The sequence below is a fragment of the Phyllobates terribilis genome, unplaced genomic scaffold (genome assembly GCF_046119375.1).
Source record: "Phyllobates terribilis strain yellow unplaced genomic scaffold, ASM4611937v1 Scaffold_40__1_contigs__length_11209783, whole genome shotgun sequence".
NCBI classification, from domain to species: Eukaryota; Metazoa; Chordata; class Amphibia; order Anura; family Dendrobatidae; genus Phyllobates; species Phyllobates terribilis.
The window spans coordinates 9,280,646-9,303,604 of NW_027362800.1; the positions used below are offsets into that span (position 1 = coordinate 9,280,646).

A 22,959-nucleotide genomic window follows, 5' to 3' on the forward strand; every position below is an offset into this window, starting at 1 on the left:
GACATGAAGGAGGCTGGGGTAATCCGGGATAGTTGTAGCCCCTGGGCAGCCCCATTAGTTTTAGTCAAAAAGAAAGACAACACCATGAGGATGTGTGTAGATTACCGGAAAATCAACCGTATCACACACAAGGATGCGTACCCCTTACCAAGGATAGAGGAGTCATTGGCTGCTTTAAGATCTGCTAACTTCTTCTCTACCTTGGATCTCACTAGCGGGTACTGGCAGGTTCCTGTAGCAGAGGCGGACCGGGAGAAGACCGCATTCACCACCCCGATGGGACTTAGCGAGTTCACCTGCATGCCGTTCGGACTCTGCAACGCACCAGGAACCTTCCAACGCCTAATGGAGTGTTGTCTGGGCCACAGAAACTTCGAGACGGTCCTGTTGTACCTGGACGATGTCATCGTATATTCCAAGACGTATGAGGACCACCTGAAACACCTGGCGGAAGTGTTCGAGGCTCTGGCGAGTTACGGCCTAAAGGTGAAACCCTCCAAGTGTCACCTCCTGAAACCAAAGGTGCAGTACCTGGGACACGTGGTGAGCGCTGACGGAGTGGCTCCCGACCCTGATAAAATCACCGCAATTAAGGAATGGCCAAGCCCCTCCAGCGTAAAAGAAGTGCGGCAGTTCCTCGGGTTGGTAGGCTACTACCGAAGGTTTATTCCCGGTTTCACCAAAAAGGCAGCACCTATGCAGGACCTCCTGATAGGCCAGTCCCGGAAGGCCAAGAACCAGAAGCCGCCCTTCAAATGGGAAGAGCTGGAAGAAGAGTCCTTCCGCCAGCTGAAGATGGCCCTCACGGGGGACGAAATCCTGGCGTACCCGGATTATAGCCAGCCCTTTATCCTCTACACCGACGCCAGTAACATCGGGCTAGGAGCCGTACTGTCCCAGATCCAGCAGGGGAAGGAACGAGTAATCGCCTACGCCAGCCGAAAACTGCGACCCACCGAAAGGAACCCCGAGAATTACAGCTCATTTAAGTTAGAGTTCCTGGCCGTAGTATGGGCAATCACTGAGCGCTTTAAGCATTACCTCGCTTCTTCCCGGTTCACCGTGTACACGGATAACAACCCGCTGACACACCTGGACACGGCAAGACTCGGTGCCCTGGAGCAGAGGTGGATGGCCCGTCTGTCCAACTACGAGTTCACAATTAAATACCGGGCAGGACGCTCCAATACCAACGCGGACGCCCTGTCCAGGATGCCCAACCTGCCGGACGGAGGAGAAGATCCGGAGGGACTGGAAGAAGTTGAACTCCCTGCGTTCCACCGTCATGGGACTATCCAGTATTCCCACCGGGTAAGGGGTAAGCAGGCTGCTACGTTGAACCCCTTACCCCACTACAACTGGGCGGAAACGCAAGACAGCGACCCTGCCGTCCGACTGGTGAAGGAGATGCTGACTCGGCCGGAGGCTCGCCTTGAACCAGACGCTCCGGAGGAAGCCAAACAACTATGGGCGGAGAAGAGTCGACTATTCCTTTACAAGGGGAAGTTGTGCCGCAGAATGGTCAACTCCCGGACGCATGAACTACTCTGGCAAGTAGTGGTGCCCCGAAGAGACGCAGCCATGGTGATGGAGGCATACCACGGCGGAGCTGGACACTTCGGGTGGAAAAAGCTGGAGTTCCTGCTGCGCGAGCGGTTCCACTGGGTAGGCATGAGGGGAACCATCGAGAAGTGGTGCAGAGACTGTGGCCCGTGCAATCTGAGAAGGAAGGACCGGGCCAGCCAGAAGACTCCCCTGCAGTCCATCGTCACCCGGCAACCGTTGGAACTGGTAGCCTTGGATCATGTAAAACTGACCCCAAGCAGAAGTGGCTACGTCTACGCGTTAACCATCGTGGATCATTACTCCCGGTTCTTGGTTGTCGTCCCCGTCAAGGACTTAACGGCTCAAACAGCAGCTAGAGCCTTCCAGCAGCACTTCTGCCGTCCACACGGGTACCCGGACCAAGTGCTGACGGACCAGGGACCTGCCTTTGAAGCGGAGGTCTTCCAGGAATTCTGCAATCTGTATGGCTGCCGGAAGATAAGGACGACACCCTACCATCCGCAAACTAATGGACTTTGTGAAAAAATGAACCAGGTGGTAATGGATCTTCTAAAAACATTGCCCCTGGAAGAACGCAGTCTGTGGCCTGAGAAGTTGCCCGATCTGGTGGACCTATACAACCACATCCCGGTAGGTTCCACCAATTGTACCCCGGCTTACCTAATGAGGGCAAGACCTGGTAAGTTACCTGTTGACCTGGAAATGGGAGTCCTGACACCCGAGGACACTTCACCAGAAACAGACTGGGACACAGAGAGGCAGCAGCAGTACCGGAGAGTACAGGAGAGCGTGGAGCGAAGTCTCTGTCAGGCTAGGGAAAGACAAGAGAAGACATACAACCAGTATGCTCCCGCTGTTCCCCTGGTACCCGGAGAGCAGGTCTTGAAGAGGAAGAGACGGCTCCACAAGTTGGACGACCAGTGGGAGAAGGACCCGTACACCGTACTGCCCTCAAGCCACGAAAACCCGAAGGTCTGTACCATCAGTAAAGACGGAGGGGAAACCACAGCCATTGTATCCCGGGACCACCTGAAGAAGTGTCCCGAACAACTGAGGAACCCTGAAGAGGAACAAGAAGACCATCGACCCGTAGAGGAAAGGGAAGATATGGTTAGTACCGTGCTCGGGGACTTCCCTCGGTCTTGGACTCAAGTCAATGGTGCAGTTGTGGTACCCGTACTCACCTTCCTCCAACCATCATCCCAAGAACCTACGGAGCAACGGGTAGAGCTGGAAGAACAGCCGGTCCAGGAGGCAGAAGACTCCACACAAGCAGAACAGGAGAATCAACCCTCTGCTTATAGTGAGCCTGCCGTACCCCTAGTGAGACAAAGAGCCGGTAGACAGCTGCCCAGTTTACCCTTGACAGCTCCTACACCCTGTAGTTCAGGGCCAGACAGTCAGCTCCGTAGGTCCACTAGGGCCACTAGAGGCCAGTTACCCGCACGTTGGAGGATCTAAATGTTTAAGCTATTTTGTATGTTTACCTGTCTATAGTTGCTTGTGTGTAATTTTGTGTTTCTAGTTGTTTTTAGGAATCCTTGGTGGATTTACCGGGAATCCTTGTACATAGTTGGAGCGTAACCCAGGATGGACTAAAGACTGTCAAGGACTCGGGGTAGAACAGACCCCTACCTGGTTACGTCTCCCTGTTTCGGTGAAATGGACACCTTTGCTTTTCTTCAAAGACTGCACCCGGTTGCGGATACGCCGTGACCATCTTATTGTATTTTAGTGTTGTTGTTTTTAACTTGTTATGTTTTTCTATAATGTGTTTAGTCCCGGAGTACTAAATTTTACTAGGGGGGAATGTGACACCCCAGGGGTCTGGTTGCCACAGTAACGTAATGTTATGTCTGAGAGCAGGTGGGAGGTCCTTTGGTCAGGGATCCTGTGCATGCCACACCTCCTGCCCAGTCTTGGGAGGGGAAGAACTTCCCCTATAAAAACCTGGGGCTGAGGCAGGGTGAGTGAGTAGAAGAAGAGAAGAAGTAGAGACAGCATAGGAAGAAACAGCAGTTACAAGGAGTCAGGGGCTGGCAGCTGCAGAGTTCGCCCTGACTAAGAAGACTTTTTACCGGACCCGGAGTCCGAGGCTGTGGGGACTAATTCCTACCCAGCAGCAGAATCCGTCAGGCAGGGGATTTCAGGTCCTCTGGCCCAGAAGCCCGAAGGCACGGTCACACGCGTGGGACCAGCACCGCCATCGTGGAGCGGAAGCCATTAGAAGGCCCCGAGTCACCGGCCATACGGGTGAGCACCACACGGTACACTCAGGGACGTGGGCTACTTACATCAGCTCCTAGCAAGGTAGCCAGAAGAGTACAGTCAGTTTGGGAGGCCTACAACTACGCCTGGCCAGGGGAGATCCCATCTGCTCAAGGACTGACCAGGCCCCATCCGCTAGCAAGTACTCCGGGAGGGTCTTTTGTTGTTACCAGTAAAGACCCTGAACTACACCGTACCGTCTCTGAGTGGTTCCTGCTACCCCCATCATCCACGTCGGCTGCCCTGAGGCCATACCCCTCCCGTTGGGGGTTATACTATCACGCTGCACAATCCCACCATCGGCCTCAGAGGTCTGCCCTGCAGCAGCAGCCCCCTGGCTGCACTCAACGGGTGGCATAGTCATCAACCATTTACCGCTAACAGACTGCCGTCCAGTTTGACTCCCTGGGCACGGACCGGGTCACCGCCACGAGACTACAACCCTCAACAGATCCGGCTCCGGGTAAGCTCTCGCAGCGCGACACAGGCCCAGGGGCGCGTCACTTGCCTAATATGTCTGTTTATCCGAAAGGAAGTATAGAGGGAGAGCTAGATAGATAGCATTGCATTACATTACATTACATGGCAATGCAATGCACAGTTGCTGAAGTTGAACCAAAATGAGCTTGTCATCTGGCTTCTGCAACTTTTAACATGAAAAATCCAATGAGGAGAAGAAAAGCAAAGCCAAAGAGTCCATCCCAAAATCCGACAAACAAGCAAAATGAACAAAAAGCATTGAATTCAATTCTTTCTGATTTTAGAAACTGCATTAAAGAAGGGGTGCACCGGTCCTGGAGATACTGCAATACCAGGTCAATGCGTGGAGTGGACAGAGCAAGCTCTTTTTCCATCTCCCTGTTCTAAAAATCCATTTAATATATGGTCCCCAGATAGGGGACGTATCAGATATTAAACTGATAAGAACAGATACTACACTTGATCTTAGCCAAAAGGCCGAGAAGCGATAACCAGAATTGGTTTCCGACTACGGTGCCACCCAAGGATTCTGAAAAGTCCATTTGTGGAGATGGCCACCTGGACTCCCGTTAAGAAGACATGCTGTCAACCTCTAGATCCCTCACATGCCTGCACTTTTCGGCTTGCTGCTGCTGCAATCCACGCGTTTTAGATCTGCATAACTCCACCTCTTTTAGCACAGTACCCTCAACCCCCGGCTGTTCCCACCCGCCTCAACACCGTTGGAAGGGAGGAGAACCAATTAAGGCGGGGGGGGGGTGGAACGAGCAGCTGTCTACCCTTAGCAGGAGGGTTGCTGATTAATTACCTCTCCTGCTGCTGCTGCTGCTGGCTGTCCAGCAGCAGACTGAAGGTGGCTGCTGCTGTGCGCAGGTATATAAAGGCTCAGAGCCTATTATGACACGCGCAGCCAGCGTTCCATTGCCACATTCCGTCTACTGCAGGCGGGATACCTGGATGGCTGAATGTCACTGAGAAGCTCACAGAGACCGCCATAAGCAACAGTTTAAAAGAATGCCACAGACTAATCAACCAAACTTTTTGGGTTGGTTTCTCTTTTATAGTCTGCAGGCATTAAATGAAAGAAGTCAGTGTTCCAGCAGAGGGAGACAACGTTTCAGAAAAGGCATTGTAGCAAACCAAAAAAGAAATTTTAAGCGCAGCAGAGTAACCAGCTCACATACCTGTTAGCTCAGGTGAGTTTAAAAGGCTGCTGTTGATAACAAGGGCATTTGCTAAATAGATGGTGTGTGTGCAACAATATACTGAAAGGTCAATTATATTGTGCAGCTTATCTCACCACCTGTAGTTATTTAGGTGAAAGCTCCAAAATGCTTGCCTAATATGTCTGTTTATCCAAAAGGAAGTATAGAGGGAGAACTAGATAGATAGCATTGCATTACATTACATTACATGGCAATGCAATGCACAGTTGCTGAAGTTGAACCAAAATGAGCTTGTCATCTGGCTTCTGCAACTTTTAACATGAAAAATCCAATGAGGAGAAGAAAAGCAAAGCCAAAGAGTCCATCCCAAAATCCGACAAACAAGCAAAATGAACAAAAAGCATTGAATTCAATTCTTTCTGATTTTAGAAACTGCATTAAAGAAGGGGTGCACCGGTCCTGGAGATACTGCAATACCAGGTCAATGCGTGGAGTGGACAGAGCAAGCTCTTTTTCCATCTCCCTGTTCTAAAAATCCATTTAATATATGGTCCCCAGATAGGGGAGGTATCAGATATTAAACTGATAAGAACAGATACTACACTTGATCTTAGCCAAAAGGCCGAGAAGCGATAACCAGAATTGGTTTCCGACTACGGTGCCACCCAAGGATTCTGAAAAGTCCATTTGTGGAGATGGCCACCTGGACTCCCGTTAAGAAGACATGCTGTCAACCTCTAGATCCCTCACATGCCTGCACTTTTCGGCTTGCTGCTGCTGCAATCCACGCGTTTTAGATCTGCATAACTCCACCTCTTTTAGCACAGTACCCTCAACCCCCGGCTGTTCCCACCCGCCTCAACACCGTTGGAAGGGAGGAGAACCAATTAAGGCGGGGGGTGGGGGTGGAACGAGCAGCTGTCTACCCTTAGCAGGAGGGTTGCTGATTAATTACCTCTCCTGCTGCTGCTGCTGCTGGCTGTCCAGCAGCAGACTGAAGGTGGCTGCTGCTGTGCGCAGGTATATAAAGGCTCAGAGCCTATTATGACACGCGCAGCCAGCGTTCCATTGCCACATTCCGTCTACTGCAGGCGGGATACCTGGATGGCTGAATGTCACTGAGAAGCTCACAGAGACCGCCATAAGCAACAGTTTAAAAGAATGCCACAGACTAATCAACCAAACTTTTTGGGTTGGTTTCTCTTTTATAGTCTGCAGGCATTAAATGAAAGAAGTCAGTGTTCCAGCAGAGGGAGACAACGTTTCAGAAAAGGCATTGTAGCAAACCAAAAAAGAAATTTTAAGCGCAGCAGAGTAACCAGCTCACATACCTGTTAGCTCAGGTGAGTTTAAAAGGCTGCTGTTGATAACAAGGGCATTTGCTAAATAGATGGTGTGTGTGCAACAATATACTGAAAGGTCAATAATATTGTGCAGCTTATCTCACCACCTGTAGTTATTTAGGTGAAAGCTCCAAAATGCTTGCCTAATATGTCTGTTTATCCAAAAGGAAGTATAGAGGGAGAGCTAGATAGATAGCATTGCATTACATTACATTACATGGCAATGCAATGCACAGTTGCTGAAGTTGAACCAAAATGAGCTTGTCATCTGGCTTCTGCAACTTTTAACATGAAAAATCCAATGAGGAGAAGAAAAGCAAAGCCAAAGAGTCCATCCCAAAATCCGACAAACAAGCAAAATGAACAAAAAGCATTGAATTCAATTCTTTCTGATTTTAGAAACTGCATTAAAGAAGGGGTGCACCGGTCCTGGAGATACTGCAATACCAGGTCAATGCGTGGAGTAGACAGAGCAAGCTCTTTTTCCATCTCCCTGTTCTAAAAATCCATTTAATATATGGTCCCCAGATAGGGGACGTATCAGATATTAAACTGATAAGAACAGATACTACACTTGATCTTAGCCAAAAGGCCGAGAAGCGATAACCAGAATTGGTTTCCGACTACGGTGCCACCCAAGGATTCTGAAAAGTCCATTTGTGGAGATGGCCACCTGGACTCCCGTTAAGAAGACATGCTGTCAACCTCTAGATCCCTCACATGCCTGCACTTTTCGGCTTGCTGCTGCTGCAATCCACGCGTTTTAGATCTGCATAACTCCACCTCTTTTAGCACAGTACCCTCAACCCCCGGCTGTTCCCATCCGCCTCAACACCGTTGGAAGGGAGGAGAACCAATTAAGGCGGGGGGGGGGTGGAACGAGCAGCTGTCTACCCTTAGCAGGAGGGTTGCTGATTAATTACCTCTCCTGCTGCTGCTGCTGCTGGCTGTCCAGCAGCAGACTGAAGGTGGCTGCTGCTGTGCGCAGGTATATAAAGGCTCAGAGCCTATTATGACACGCGCAGCCAGCGTTCCATTGCCACATTCCGTCTACTGCAGGCGGGATACCTGGATGGCTGAATGTCACTGAGAAGCTCACAGAGACCGCCATAAGCAACAGTTTAAAAGAATGCCACAGACTAATCAACCAAACTTTTTGGGTTGGTTTCTCTTTTATAGTCTGCAGGCATTAAATGAAAGAAGTCAGTGTTCCAGCAGAGGGAGACAACGTTTCAGAAAAGGCATTGTAGCAAACCAAAAAAGAAATTTTAAGCGCAGCAGAGTAACCAGCTCACATACCTGTTAGCTCAGGTGAGTTTAAAAGGCTGCTGTTGATAACAAGGGCATTTGCTAAATAGATGGTGTGTGTGCAACAATATACTGAAAGGTCAATTATATTGTGCAGCTTATCTCACCACCTGTAGTTATTTAGGTGAAAGCTCCAAAATGCTTGCCTAATATGTCTGTTTATCCAAAAGGAAGTATAGAGGGAGAACTAGATAGATAGCATTGCATTACATTACATTACATGGCAATGCAATGCACAGTTGCTGAAGTTGAACCAAAATGAGCTTGTCATCTGGCTTCTGCAACTTTTAACATGAAAAATCCAATGAGGAGAAGAAAAGCAAAGCCAAAGAGTCCATCCCAAAATCCGACAAACAAGCAAAATGAACAAAAAGCATTGAATTCAATTCTTTCTGATTTTAGAAACTGCATTAAAGAAGGGGTGCACCGGTCCTGGAGATACTGCAATACCAGGTCAATGCGTGGAGTGGACAGAGCAAGCTCTTTTTCCATCTCCCTGTTCTAAAAATCCATTTAATATATGGTCCCCAGATAGGGGAGGTATCAGATATTAAACTGATAAGAACAGATACTACACTTGATCTTAGCCAAAAGGCCGAGAAGCGATAACCAGAATTGGTTTCCGACTACGGTGCCACCCAAGGATTCTGAAAAGTCCATTTGTGGAGATGGCCACCTGGACTCCCGTTAAGAAGACATGCTGTCAACCTCTAGATCCCTCACATGCCTGCACTTTTCGGCTTGCTGCTGCTGCAATCCACGCGTTTTAGATCTGCATAACTCCACCTCTTTTAGCACAGTACCCTCAACCCCCGGCTGTTCCCACCCGCCTCAACACCGTTGGAAGGGAGGAGAACCAATTAAGGCGGGGGGTGGGGGTGGAACGAGCAGCTGTCTACCCTTAGCAGGAGGGTTGCTGATTAATTACCTCTCCTGCTGCTGCTGCTGCTGGCTGTCCAGCAGCAGACTGAAGGTGGCTGCTGCTGTGCGCAGGTATATAAAGGCTCAGAGCCTATTATGACACGCGCAGCCAGCGTTCCATTGCCACATTCCGTCTACTGCAGGCGGGATACCTGGATGGCTGAATGTCACTGAGAAGCTCACAGAGACCGCCATAAGCAACAGTTTAAAAGAATTCCACAGACTAATCAACCAAACTTTTTGGGTTGGTTTCTCTTTTATAGTCTGCAGGCATTAAATGAAAGAAGTCAGTGTTCCAGCAGAGGGAGACAACGTTTCAGAAAAGGCATTGTAGCAAACCAAAAAAGAAATTTTAAGCGCAGCAGAGTAACCAGCTCACATACCTGTTAGCTCAGGTGAGTTTAAAAGGCTGCTGTTGATAACAAGGGCATTTGCTAAATAGATGGTGTGTGTGCAACAATATACTGAAAGGTCAATAATATTGTGCAGCTTATCTCACCACCTGTAGTTATTTAGGTGAAAGCTCCAAAATGCTTGCCTAATATGTCTGTTTATCCAAAAGGAAGTATAGAGGGAGAGCTAGATAGATAGCATTGCATTACATTACATTACATGGCAATGCAATGCACAGTTGCTGAAGTTGAACCAAAATGAGCTTGTCATCTGGCTTCTGCAACTTTTAACATGAAAAATCCAATGAGGAGAAGAAAAGCAAAGCCAAAGAGTCCATCCCAAAATCCGACAAACAAGCAAAATGAACAAAAAGCATTGAATTCAATTCTTTCTGATTTTAGAAACTGCATTAAAGAAGGGGTGCACCGGTCCTGGAGATACTGCAATACCAGGTCAATGCGTGGAGTAGACAGAGCAAGCTCTTTTTCCATCTCCCTGTTCTAAAAATCCATTTAATATATGGTCCCCAGATAGGGGACGTATCAGATATTAAACTGATAAGAACAGATACTACACTTGATCTTAGCCAAAAGGCCGAGAAGCGATAACCAGAATTGGTTTCCGACTACGGTGCCACCCAAGGATTCTGAAAAGTCCATTTGTGGAGATGGCCACCTGGACTCCCGTTAAGAAGACATGCTGTCAACCTCTAGATCCCTCACATGCCTGCACTTTTCGGCTTGCTGCTGCTGCAATCCACGCGTTTTAGATCTGCATAACTCCACCTCTTTTAGCACAGTACCCTCAACCCCCGGCTGTTCCCATCCGCCTCAACACCGTTGGAAGGGAGGAGAACCAATTAAGGCGGGGGGGGGTGGAACGAGCAGCTGTCTACCCTTAGCAGGAGGGTTGCTGATTAATTACCTCTCCTGCTGCTGCTGCTGCTGGCTGTCCAGCAGCAGACTGAAGGTGGCTGCTGCTGTGCGCAGGTATATAAAGGCTCAGAGCCTATTATGACACGCGCAGCCAGCGTTCCATTGCCACATTCCGTCTACTGCAGGCGGGATACCTGGATGGCTGAATGTCACTGAGAAGCTCACAGAGACCGCCATAAGCAACAGTTTAAAAGAATGCCACAGACTAATCAACCAAACTTTTTGGGTTGGTTTCTCTTTTATAGTCTGCAGGCATTAAATGAAAGAAGTCAGTGTTCCAGCAGAGGGAGACAACGTTTCAGAAAAGGCATTGTAGCAAACCAAAAAAGAAATTTTAAGCGCAGCAGAGTAACCAGCTCACATACCTGTTAGCTCAGGTGAGTTTAAAAGGCTGCTGTTGATAACAAGGGCATTTGCTAAATAGATGGTGTGTGTGCAACAATATACTGAAAGGTCAATTATATTGTGCAGCTTATCTCACCACCTGTAGTTATTTAGGTGAAAGCTCCAAAATGCTTGCCTAATATGTCTGTTTATCCAAAAGGAAGTATAGAGGGAGAGCTAGATAGATAGCATTGCATTACATTACATTACATGGCAATGCAATGCACAGTTGCTGAAGTTGAACCAAAATGAGCTTGTCATCTGGCTTCTGCAACTTTTAACATGAAAAATCCAATGAGGAGAAGAAAAGCAAAGCCAAAGAGTCCATCCCAAAATCCGACAAACAAGCAAAATGAACAAAAAGCATTGAATTCAATTCTTTCTGATTTTAGAAACTGCATTAAAGAAGGGGTGCACCGGTCCTGGAGATACTGCAATACCAGGTCAATGCGTGGAGTGGACAGAGCAAGCTCTTTTTCCATCTCCCTGTTCTAAAAATCCATTTAATATATGGTCCCCAGATAGGGGACGTATCAGATATTAAACTGATAAGAACAGATACTACACTTGATCTTAGCCAAAAGGCCGAGAAGCGATAACCAGAATTGGTTTCCGACTACGGTGCCACCCAAGGATTCTGAAAAGTCCATTTGTGGAGATGGCCACCTGGACTCCCGTTAAGAAGACATGCTGTCAACCTCTAGATCCCTCACATGCCTGCACTTTTCGGCTTGCTGCTGCTGCAATCCACGCGTTTTAGATCTGCATAACTCCACCTCTTTTAGCACAGTACCCTCAACCCCCGGCTGTTCCCACCCGCCTCAACACCGTTGGAAGGGAGGAGAACCAATTAAGGCGGGGGGGGGGGGTGGAACGAGCAGCTGTCTACCCTTAGCAGGAGGGTTGCTGATTAATTACCTCTCCTGCTGCTGCTGCTGCTGGCTGTCCAGCAGCAGACTGAAGGTGGCTGCTGCTGTGCGCAGGTATATAAAGGCTCAGAGCCTATTATGACACGCGCAGCCAGCGTTCCATTGCCACATTCCGTCTACTGCAGGCGGGATACCTGGATGGCTGAATGTCACTGAGAAGCTCACAGAGACCGCCATAAGCAAAAGTTTAAAAGAATGCCACAGACTAATCAACCAAACTTTTTGGGTTGGTTTCTCTTTTATAGTCTGCAGGCATTAAATGAAAGAAGTCAGTGTTCCAGCAGAGGGAGACAACGTTTCAGAAAAGGCATTGTAGCAAACCAAAAAAGAAATTTTAAGCGCAGCAGAGTAACCAGCTCACATACCTGTTAGCTCAGGTGAGTTTAAAAGGCTGCTGTTGATAACAAGGGCATTTGCTAAATAGATGGTGTGTGTGCAACAATATACTGAAAGGTCAATAATATTGTGCAGCTTATCTCACCACCTGTAGTTATTTAGGTGAAAGCTCCAAAATGCTTGCCTAATATGTCTGTTTATCCAAAAGGAAGTATAGAGGGAGAGCTAGATAGATAGCATTGCATTACATTACATTACATGGCAATGCAATGCACAGTTGCTGAAGTTGAACCAAAATGAGCTTGTCATCTGGCTTCTGCAACTTTTAACATGAAAAATCCAATGAGGAGAAGAAAAGCAAAGCCAAAGAGTCCATCCCAAAATCCGACAAACAAGCAAAATGAACAAAAAGCATTGAATTCAATTCTTTCTGATTTTAGAAACTGCATTAAAGAAGGGGTGCACCGGTCCTGGAGATACTGCAATACCAGGTCAATGCGTGGAGTGGACAGAGCAAGCTCTTTTTCCATCTCCCTGTTCTAAAAATCCATTTAATATATGGTCCCCAGATAGGGAACGTATCAGATATTAAACTGATAAGAACAGATACTACACTTGATCTTAGCCAAAAGACCGAGAAGCGATAACCAGAATTGGTTTCCGACTACGGTGCCACCCAAGGATTCTGAAAAGTCCATTTGTGGAGATGGCCACCTGGACTCCCGTTAAGAAGACATGCTGTCAACCTCTAGATCCCTCACATGCCTGCACTTTTCGGCTTGCTGCTGCTGCAATCCACGCGTTTTAGATCTGCATAACTCCACCTCTTTTAGCACAGTACCCTCAACCCCCGGCTGTTCCCACCCGCCTCAACACCGTTGGAAGGGAGGAGAACCAATTAAGGCGGGGGGGGGTGGAACGAGCAGCTGTCTACCCTTAGCAGGAGGGTTGCTGATTAATTACCTCTCCTGCTGCTGCTGCTGCTGGCTGTCCAGCAGCAGACTGAAGGTGGCTGCTGCTGTGCGCAGGTATATAAAGGCTCAGAGCCTATTATGACATGCGCAGCCAGCGTTCCATTGCCACATTCCGTCTACTGCAGGCGGGATACCTGGATGGCTGAATGTCACTGAGAAGCTCACAGAGACCGCCATAAGCAACAGTTTAAAAGAATGCCACAGACTAATCAACCAAACTTTTTGGGTTGGTTTCTCTTTTATAGTCTGCAGGCATTAAATGAAAGAAGTCAGTGTTCCAGCAGAGGGAGACAACGTTTCAGAAAAGGCATTGTAGCAAACCAAAAAAGAAATTTTAAGCGCAGCAGAGTAACCAGCTCACATACCTGTTAGCTCAGGTGAGTTTAAAAGGCTGCTGTTGATAACAAGGGCATTTGCTAAATAGATGGTGTGTGTGCAACAATATACTGAAAGGTCAATTATATTGTGCAGCTTATCTCACCACCTGTAGTTATTTAGGTGAAAGCTCCAAAATGCTTGCCTAATATGTCTGTTTATCCAAAAGGAAGTATAGAGGGAGAGCTAGATAGATAGCATTGCATTACATTACATTACATGGCAATGCAATGCACAGTTGCTGAAGTTGAACCAAAATGAGCTTGTCATCTGGCTTCTGCAACTTTTAACATGAAAAATCCAATGAGGAGAAGAAAAGCAAAGCCAAAGAGTCCATCCCAAAATCCGACAAACAAGCAAAATGAACAAAAAGCATTGAATTCAATTCTTTCTGATTTTAGAAACTGCATTAAAGAAGGGGTGCACCGGTCCTGGAGATACTGCAATACCAGGTCAATGCGTGGAGTGGACAGAGCAAGCTCTTTTTCCATCTCCCTGTTCTAAAAATCCATTTAATATATGGTCCCCAGATAGGGGACGTATCAGATATTAAACTGATAAGAACAGATACTACACTTGATCTTAGCCAAAAGGCCGAGAAGCGATAACCAGAATTGGTTTCCGACTACGGTGCCACCCAAGGATTCTGAAAAGTCCATTTGTGGAGATGGCCACCTGGACTCCCGTTAAGAAGACATGCTGTCAACCTCTAGATCCCTCACATGCCTGCACTTTTCGGCTTGCTGCTGCTGCAATCCACGCGTTTTAGATCTGCATAACTCCACCTCTTTTAGCACAGTACCCTCAACCCCCGGCTGTTCCCACCCGCCTCAACACCGTTGGAAGGGAGGAGAACCAATTAAGGCGGGGGGGGGGGTGGAACGAGCAGCTGTCTACCCTTAGCAGGAGGGTTGCTGATTAATTACCTCTCCTGCTGCTGCTGCTGGCTGTCCAGCAGCAGACTGAAGGTGGCTGCTGCTGTGCGCAGGTATATAAAGGCTCAGAGCCTATTATGACACGCGCAGCCAGCGTTCCATTGCCACATTCCGTCTACTGCAGGCGGGATACCTGGATGGCTGAATGTCACTGAGAAGCTCACAGAGACCGCCATAAGCAACAGTTTAAAAGAATGCCACAGACTAATCAACCAAACTTTTTGGGTTGGTTTCTCTTTTATAGTCTGCAGGCATTAAATGAAAGAAGTCAGTGTTCCAGCAGAGGGAGACAACGTTTCAGAAAAGGCATTGTAGCAAACCAAAAAAGAAATTTTAAGCGCAGCAGAGTAACCAGCTCACATACCTGTTAGCTCAGGTGAGTTTAAAAGGCTGCTGTTGATAACAAGGGCATTTGCTAAATAGATGGTGTGTGTGCAACAATATACTGAAAGGTCAATTATATTGTGCAGCTTATCTCACCACCTGTAGTTATTTAGGTGAAAGCTCCAAAATGCTTGCCTAATATGTCTGTTTATCCAAAAGGAAGTATAGAGGGAGAGCTAGATAGATAGCATTGCATTACATTACATTACATGGCAATGCAATGCACAGTTGCTGAAGTTGAACCAAAATGAGCTTGTCATCTGGCTTCTGCAACTTTTAACATGAAAAATCCAATGAGGAGAAGAAAAGCAAAGCCAAAGAGTCCATCCCAAAATCCGACAAACAAGCAAAATGAACAAAAAGCATTGAATTCAATTCTTTCTGATTTTAGAAACTGCATTAAAGAAGGGGTGCACCGGTCCTGGAGATACTGCAATACCAGGTCAATGCGTGGAGTGGACAGAGCAAGCTCTTTTTCCATCTCCCTGTTCTAAAAATCCATTTAATATATGGTCCCCAGATAGGGGACGTATCAGATATTAAACTGATAAGAACAGATACTACACTTGATCTTAGCCAAAAGGCCGAGAAGCGATAACCAGAATTGGTTTCCGACTACGGTGCCACCCAAGGATTCTGAAAAGTCCATTTGTGGAGATGGCCACCTGGACTCCCGTTAAGAAGACATGCTGTCAACCTCTAGATCCCTCACATGCCTGCACTTTTCGGCTTGCTGCTGCTGCAATCCACGCGTTTTAGATCTGCATAACTCCACCTCTTTTAGCACAGTACCCTCAACCCCCGGCTGTTCCCACCCGCCTCAACACCGTTGGAAGGGAGGAGAACCAATTAAGGCGGGGGGGGGGGGTGGAACGAGCAGCTGTCTACCCTTAGCAGGAGGGTTGCTGATTAATTACCTCTCCTGCTGCTGCTGCTGCTGGCTGTCCAGCAGCAGACTGAAGGTGGCTGCTGCTGTGCGCAGGTATATAAAGGCTCAGAGCCTATTATGACACGCGCAGCCAGCGTTCCATTGCCACATTCCGTCTACTGCAGGCGGGATACCTGGATGGCTGAATGTCACTGAGAAGCTCACAGAGACCGCCATAAGCAACAGTTTAAAAGAATGCCACAGACTAATCAACCAAACTTTTTGGGTTGGTTTCTCTTTTATAGTCTGCAGGCATTAAATGAAAGAAGTCAGTGTTCCAGCAGAGGGAGACAACGTTTCAGAAAATGCATTGTAGCAAACCAAAAAAGAAATTTTAAGCGCAGCAGAGTAACCAGCTCACATACCTGTTAGCTCAGGTGAGTTTAAAAGGCTGCTGTTGATAACAAGGGCATTTGCTAAATAGATGGTGTGTGTGCAACAATATACTGAAAGGTCAATTATATTGTGCAGCTTATCTCACCACCTGTAGTTATTTAGGTGAAAGCTCCAAAATGCTTGCCTAATATGTCTGTTTATCCAAAAGGAAGTATAGAGGGAGAGCTAGATAGATAGCATTGCATTACATTACATTACATGGCAATGCAATGCACAGTTGCTGAAGTTGAACCAAAATGAGCTTGTCATCTGGCTTCTGCAACTTTTAACATGAAAAATCCAATGAGGAGAAGAAAAGCAAAGCCAAAGAGTCCATCCCAAAATCCGACAAACAAGCAAAATGAACAAAAAGCATTGAATTCAATTCTTTCTGATTTTAGAAACTGCATTAAAGAAGGGGTGCACCGGTCCTGGAGATACTGCAATACCAGGTCAATGCGTGGAGTGGACAGAGCAAGCTCTTTTTCCATCTCCCTGTTCTAAAAATCCATTTAATATATGGTCCCCAGATAGGGGACGTATCAGATATTAAACTGATAAGAACAGATACTACACTTGATCTTAGCCAAAAGGCCGAGAAGCGATAACCAGAATTGGTTTCCGACTACGGTGCCACCCAAGGATTCTGAAAAGTCCATTTGTGGAGATGGCCACCTGGACTCCCGTTAAGAAGACATGCTGTCAACCTCTAGATCCCTCACATGCCTGCACTTTTCGGCTTGCTGCTGCTGCAATCCACGCGTTTTAGATCTGCATAACTCCACCTCTTTTAGCACAGTACCCTCAACCCCCGGCTGTTCCCACCCGCCTCAACACCGTTGGAAGGGAGGAGAACCAATTAAGGCGGGGGGGGGGGGGGGTGGAACGAGCAGCTGTCTACCCTTAGCAGGAGGGTTGCTGATTAATTACCTCTCCTGCTGCTGCTGCTGCTGGCTGTCCAGCAGCAGACTGAAGGTGGCTGCTGCTGTGCGCAGGTATATAAAGGCTCAGAGCCTATTATGACACGCGCAGCCAGCGTTCCATTGCCACATTCCGTCTACTGCAGGCGGGATACCTGGATGGCTGAATGTCACTGAGAAGCTCACAGAGACCGCCATAAGCAACAGTTTAAAAGAATGCCACAGACTAATCAACCAAACTTTTTGGGTTGGTTTCTCTTTTATAGTCTGCAGGCATTAAATGAAAGAAGTCAGTGTTCCAGCAGAGGGAGACAACGTTTCAGAAAAGGCATTGTAGCAAGCCAAAAAAGAAATTTTAAGCGCAGCAGAGTAACCAGCTCACATACCTGTTAGCTCAGGTGAGTTTAAAAGGCTGCTGTTGATAACAAGGGCATTTGCTAAATAGATGGTGTGTGTGCAACAATATACTGAAAGGTCAATTATATTGTGCAGCTTATCTCACCACCTGTAGTTATTTAGGTGAAAGCTCCAAAATGCTTGCCTAATATGTCTATTTATCCAAAAGGAAGTATAGAGGGAGAGCTAGATAGATAGCATTGCATTACATTATATTACATGGCAATGCAATGCACAGTTGCTGAAGTTGAACCAAAATGAGCTTGTCATCTGGCTTCTGCAACTTTTAACATGAAAAATCCAATGAGGAGAAGAAAAGCAAAGCCAAAGAGTCCATCCCAAAATCCGACAAACAAGCAAAATGAACAAAATGCATTGAATTCAATTCTTTCTGATTTTAGAAACTGCATTAAAGAAGGGGTGCACCGGTCCTGGAGATACTGCAATACCAGGTCAATGCGTGGAGTGGACAGAGCAAGCTCTTTTTCCATCTCCCTGTTCTAAAAATCCATTTAATATATGGTCCCCAGATAGGGGACGTATCAGATATTAAACTGATAAGAACAGATACTACACTTGATCTTAGCCAAAAGGCCGAGAAGCGATAACCAGAATTGGTTTCCGACTACGGTGCCACCCAAGGATTCTGAAAAGTCCATTTGTGGAGATGGCCACCTGGACTCCCGTTAAGAAGACATGCTGTCAACCTCTAGATCCCTCACATGCCTGCACTTTTCGGCTTGCTGCTGCTGCAATCCACGCGTTTTAGATCTGCATAACTCCACCTCTTTTAGCACAGTACCCTCAACCCCCGGCTGTTCCCACCCGCCTCAACACCGTTGGAAGGGAGGAGAACCAATTAAGGCGGGGGGGGGGGTGGAACGAGCAGTTGTCTACCCTTAGCAGGAGGGTTGCTGATTAATTACCTCTCCTGCTGCTGCTGCTGCTGGCTGTCCAGCAGCAGACTGAAGGTGGCTGCTGCTGTGCGCAGGTATATAAAGGCTCAGAGCCTATTATGACACGCGCAGCCAGCGTTCCATTGCCACATTCCGTCTACTGCAGGCGGGATACCTGGATGGCTGAATGTCACTGAGAAGCTCACAGAGACCGCCATAAGCAACAGTTTAAAAGAATGCCACAGACTAATCAACCAAACTTTTTGGGTTGGTTTCTCTTTTATAGTCTGCAGGCATTAAATGAAAGAAGTCAGTGTTCCAGCAGAGGGAGACAACGTTTCAGAAAAGGCATTGTAGCAAACCAAAAAAGAAATTTTAAGCGCAGCAGAGTAACCAGCTCACATACCTGTTAGCTCAGGTGAGTTTAAAAGGCTGCTGTTGATAACAAGGGCATTTGCTAAATAGATGGTGTGTGTGCAACAATATACTGAAAGGTTAATTATATTGTGCAGCTTATTTCACCACCTGTAGTTATTTAGGTGAAAGCTCCAAAATGCTTGCCTAATATGTCTGTTTATCCAAAAGGAAGTATAGAGGGAGAGCTAGATAGATAGCATTGCATTACATTACATTACATGGCAATGCAATGCACAGTTGCTGAAGTTGAACCAAAATGAGCTTGTCATCTGGCTTCTGCAACTTTTAACATGAAAAATCCAATGAGGAGAAGAAAAGCAAAGCCAAAGAGTCCATCCCAAAATCCGACAAACAAGCAAAATGAACAAAAAGCATTGAATTCAATTCTTTCTGATTTTAGAAACTGCATTAAAGAAGGGGTGCACCGGTCCTGGAGATACTGCAATACCAGGTCAATGCGTGGAGTGGACAGAGCAAGCTCTTTTTCCATCTCCCTGTTCTAAAAATCCATTTAATATATGGTCCCCAGATAGGGGACGTATCAGATATTAAACTGATAAGAACAGAAACTACACTTGATCTTAGCCAAAAGGCCGAGAAGCGATAACCAGAATTGGTTTCCGACTACGGTGCCACCCAAGGATTCTGAAAAGTCCATTTGTGGAGATGGCCACCTGGACTCCCGTTAAGAAGACATGCTGTCAACCTCTAGATCCCTCACATGCCTGCACTTTTCGGCTTGCTGCTGCTGCAATCCACGCGTTTTAGATCTGCATAACTCCACCTCTTTTAGCACAGTACCCTCAACCCCCGGCTGTTCCCACCCGCCTCAACACCGTTGGAAGGGAGGAGAACCAATTAAGGCGGGGGGGGGGGGTGGAACGAGCAGCTGTCTACCCTTAGCAGGAGGGTTGCTGATTAATTACCTCTCCTGCTGCTGCTGCTGCTGGCTGTCCAGCAGCAGACTGAAGGTGGCTGCTGCTGTGCGCAGGTATATAAAGGCTCAGAGCCTATTATGACACGCGCAGCCAGCGTTCCATTGCCACATTCCGTCTACTGCAGGCGGGATACCTGGATGGCTGAATGTCACTGAGAAGCTCACAGAGACCGCCATAAGCAACAGTTTAAAAGAATGCCACAGACTAATCAACCAAACTTTTTGGGTTGGTTTCTCTTTTATAGTCTGCAGGCATTAAATGAAAGAAGTCAGTGTTCCAGCAGAGGGAGACAACGTTTCAGAAAAGGCATTGTAGCAAACCAAAAAAGAAATTTTAAGCGCAGCAGAGTAACCAGCTCACATACCTGTTAGCTCAGGTGAGTTTAAAAGGCTGCTGTTGATAACAAGGGCATTTGCTAAATAGATGGTGTGTGTGCAACAATATACTGAAAGGTCAATTATATTGTGCAGCTTATCTCACCACCTGTAGTTATTTAGGTGAAAGCTCCAAAATGCTTGCCTAATATGTCTGTTTATCCAAAAGGAAGTATAGAGGGAGAGCTAGATAGATAGCATTGCATTACATTACATTACATGGCAATGCAATGCACAGTTGCTGAAGTTGAACCAAAATGAGCTTGTCATCTGGCTTCTGCAACTTTTAACATGAAAAATCCAATGAGGAGAAGAAAAGCAAAGCCAAAGAGTCCATCCCAAAATCCGACAAACAAGCAAAATGAACAAAAAGCATTGAATTCAATTCTTTCTGATTTTAGAAACTGCATTAAAGAAGGGGTGCACCGGTCCTGGAGATACTGCAATACCAGGTCAATGCGTGGAGTGGACAGAGCAAGCTCTTTTTCCATCTCCCTGTTCTAAAAATCCATTTAATATATGGTCCCCAGATAGGGGACGTATCAGATATTAAACTGATAAGAACAGATACTACACTTGATCTTAGCCAAAAGGCCGAGAAGCGATAACCAGAATTGGTTTCCGACTACGGTGCCACCCAAGGATTCTGAAAAGTCCATTTGTGGAGATGGCCACCTGGACTCCCGTTAAGAAGACATGCTGTCAACCTCTAGATCCCTCACATGCCTGCACTTTTCGGCTTGCTGCTGCTGCAATCCACGCGTTTTAGATCTGCATAACTCCACCTCTTTTAGCACAGTACCCTCAACCCCCGGCTGTTCCCACCCGCCTCAACACCGTTGGAAGGGAGGAGAACCAATTAAGGCGGGGGGGGGGGTGGAACGAGCAGCTGTCTACCCTTAGCAGGAGGGTTGCTGATTAATTACCTCTCCTGCTGCTGCTGCTGGCTGTCCAGCAGCAGACTGAAGGTGGCTGCTGCTGTGCGCAGGTATATAAAGGCTCAGAGCCTATTATGACACGCGCAGCCAGCGTTCCATTGCCACATTCCGTCTACTGCAGGCGGGATACCTGGATGGCTGAATGTCACTGAGAAGCTCACAGAGACCGCCATAAGCAACAGTTTAAAAGAATGCCACAGACTAATCAACCAAACTTTTTGGGTTGGTTTCTCTTTTATAGTCTGCAGGCATTAAATGAAAGAAGTCAGTGTTCCAGCAGAGGGAGACAACGTTTCAGAAAAGGCATTGTAGCAAACCAAAAAAGAAATTTTAAGCGCAGCAGAGTAACCAGCTCACATACCTGTTAGCTCAGGTGAGTTTAAAAGGCTGCTGTTGATAACAAGGGCATTTGCTAAATAGATGGTGTGTGTGCAACAATATACTGAAAGGTCAATTATATTGTGCAGCTTATCTCACCACCTGTAGTTATTTAGGTGAAAGCTCCAAAATGCTTGCCTAATATGTCTGTTTATCCAAAAGGAAGTATAGAGGGAGAGCTAGATAGATAGCATTGCATTACATTACATTACATGGCAATGCAATGCACAGTTGCTGAAGTTGAACCAAAATGAGCTTGTCATCTGGCTTCTGCAACTTTTAACATGAAAAATCCAATGAGGAGAAGAAAAGCAAAGCCAAAGAGTCCATCCCAAAATCCGACAAACAAGCAAAATGAACAAAAAGCATTGAATTCAATTCTTTCTGATTTTAGAAACTGCATTAAAGAAGGGGTGCACCGGTCCTGGAGATACTGCAATACCAGGTCAATGCGTGGAGTGGACAGAGCAAGCTCTTTTTCCATCTCCCTGTTCTAAAAATCCATTTAATATATGGTCCCCAGATAGGGGACGTATCAGATATTAAACTGATAAGAACAGATACTACACTTGATCTTAGCCAAAAGGCCGAGAAGCGATAACCAGAATTGGTTTCCGACTACGGTGCCACCCAAGGATTCTGAAAAGTCCATTTGTGGAGATGGCCACCTGGACTCCCGTTAAGAAGACATGCTGTCAACCTCTAGATCCCTCACATGCCTGCACTTTTCGGCTTGCTGCTGCTGCAATCCACGCGTTTTAGATCTGCATAACTCCACCTCTTTTAGCACAGTACCCTCAACCCCCGGCTGTTCCCACCCGCCTCAACACCGTTGGAAGGGAGGAGAACCAATTAAGGCGGGGGGAGGGGGTGGAACGAGCAGCTGTCTACCCTTAGCAGGGGGGTTGCTGATTAATTTCCTCTCCTGCTGCTGCTGCTGCTGGCTGTCCAGCAGCAGACTGAAGGTGGCTGCTGCTGTGCGCAGGTATATAAAGGCTCAGAGCCTATTATGACACGCGCAGCCAGCGTTCCATTGCCACATTCCGTCTACTGCAGGCGGGATACCTGGATGGCTGAATGTCACTGAGAAGCTCACAGAGACCGCCATAAGCAACAGTTTAAAAGAATGCCACAGACTAATCAACCAAACTTTTTGGGTTGGTTTCTCTTTTATAGTCTGCAGGCATTAAATGAAAGAAGTCAGTGTTCCAGCAGAGGGAGACAACGTTTCAGAAAAGGCATTGTAGCAAACCAAAAAAGAAATTTTAAGCGCAGCAGAGTAACCAGCTCACATACCTGTTAGCTCAGGTGAGTTTAAAAGGCTGCTGTTGATAACAAGGGCATTTGCTAAATAGATGGTGTGTGTGCAACAATATACTGAAAGGTCAATTATATTGTGCAGCTTATCTCACCACCTGTAGTTATTTAGGTGAAAGCTCCAAAATGCTTGCCTAATATGTCTGTTTATCCAAAAGGAAGTATAGAGGGAGAGCTAGATAGATAGCATTGCATTACATTACATTACATGGCAATGCAATGCACAGTTGCTGAAGTTGAACCAAAATGAGCTTGTCATCTGGCTTCTGCAACTTTTAACATGAAAAATCCAATGAGGAGAAGAAAAGCAAAGCCAAAGAGTCCATCCCAAAATCCGACAAACAAGCAAAATGAACAAAAAGCATTGAATTCAATTCTTTCTGAT

General features: G+C 46.8%; 14 non-coding genes across 14 annotated transcripts; all 14 read right to left on the bottom strand.

Moving 5' to 3' along the window:
• Positions 1 to 4,612: 4,612 nt before the first annotated feature.
• Positions 4,613 to 4,803, bottom strand: LOC141190079 (U2 spliceosomal RNA). Its single transcript, XR_012264115.1, has one exon. It is a non-coding gene; the product is annotated as a U2 spliceosomal RNA (small nuclear RNA).
• Positions 4,804 to 5,923: 1,120 nt separating this feature from the next.
• On the bottom strand, positions 5,924 to 6,114 carry LOC141184902 (U2 spliceosomal RNA). Its single transcript, XR_012259614.1, has one exon. It is a non-coding gene; the product is annotated as a U2 spliceosomal RNA (small nuclear RNA).
• A 1,122-nt stretch (positions 6,115 to 7,236) lies between these two features.
• LOC141187413 (U2 spliceosomal RNA) lies at positions 7,237 to 7,427 on the bottom strand. Its single transcript, XR_012261601.1, has one exon. It is a non-coding gene; the product is annotated as a U2 spliceosomal RNA (small nuclear RNA).
• A 1,120-nt stretch (positions 7,428 to 8,547) lies between these two features.
• On the bottom strand, positions 8,548 to 8,738 carry LOC141184904 (U2 spliceosomal RNA). The gene has a single exon (XR_012259615.1). It is a non-coding gene; the product is annotated as a U2 spliceosomal RNA (small nuclear RNA).
• A 1,122-nt stretch (positions 8,739 to 9,860) lies between these two features.
• On the bottom strand, positions 9,861 to 10,051 carry LOC141187425 (U2 spliceosomal RNA). The gene has a single exon (XR_012261612.1). It is a non-coding gene; the product is annotated as a U2 spliceosomal RNA (small nuclear RNA).
• Positions 10,052 to 11,170: 1,119 nt separating this feature from the next.
• LOC141190080 (U2 spliceosomal RNA) lies at positions 11,171 to 11,361 on the bottom strand. Its single transcript, XR_012264116.1, has one exon. It is a non-coding gene; the product is annotated as a U2 spliceosomal RNA (small nuclear RNA).
• A 1,122-nt stretch (positions 11,362 to 12,483) lies between these two features.
• LOC141185375 (U2 spliceosomal RNA) lies at positions 12,484 to 12,674 on the bottom strand. The gene has a single exon (XR_012260044.1). It is a non-coding gene; the product is annotated as a U2 spliceosomal RNA (small nuclear RNA).
• A 1,119-nt stretch (positions 12,675 to 13,793) lies between these two features.
• Positions 13,794 to 13,984, bottom strand: LOC141190081 (U2 spliceosomal RNA). Its single transcript, XR_012264117.1, has one exon. It is a non-coding gene; the product is annotated as a U2 spliceosomal RNA (small nuclear RNA).
• A 1,118-nt stretch (positions 13,985 to 15,102) lies between these two features.
• LOC141190082 (U2 spliceosomal RNA) lies at positions 15,103 to 15,293 on the bottom strand. The gene has a single exon (XR_012264118.1). It is a non-coding gene; the product is annotated as a U2 spliceosomal RNA (small nuclear RNA).
• Positions 15,294 to 16,415: 1,122 nt separating this feature from the next.
• Positions 16,416 to 16,606, bottom strand: LOC141190083 (U2 spliceosomal RNA). The gene has a single exon (XR_012264119.1). It is a non-coding gene; the product is annotated as a U2 spliceosomal RNA (small nuclear RNA).
• A 1,125-nt stretch (positions 16,607 to 17,731) lies between these two features.
• LOC141190084 (U2 spliceosomal RNA) lies at positions 17,732 to 17,922 on the bottom strand. The gene has a single exon (XR_012264120.1). It is a non-coding gene; the product is annotated as a U2 spliceosomal RNA (small nuclear RNA).
• Positions 17,923 to 19,043: 1,121 nt separating this feature from the next.
• On the bottom strand, positions 19,044 to 19,234 carry LOC141185181 (U2 spliceosomal RNA). Its single transcript, XR_012259867.1, has one exon. It is a non-coding gene; the product is annotated as a U2 spliceosomal RNA (small nuclear RNA).
• A 1,122-nt stretch (positions 19,235 to 20,356) lies between these two features.
• On the bottom strand, positions 20,357 to 20,547 carry LOC141190085 (U2 spliceosomal RNA). The gene has a single exon (XR_012264121.1). It is a non-coding gene; the product is annotated as a U2 spliceosomal RNA (small nuclear RNA).
• A 1,118-nt stretch (positions 20,548 to 21,665) lies between these two features.
• Positions 21,666 to 21,856, bottom strand: LOC141190086 (U2 spliceosomal RNA). Its single transcript, XR_012264122.1, has one exon. It is a non-coding gene; the product is annotated as a U2 spliceosomal RNA (small nuclear RNA).
• Between the last annotated feature and the right edge of the window lie 1,103 nt (positions 21,857 to 22,959).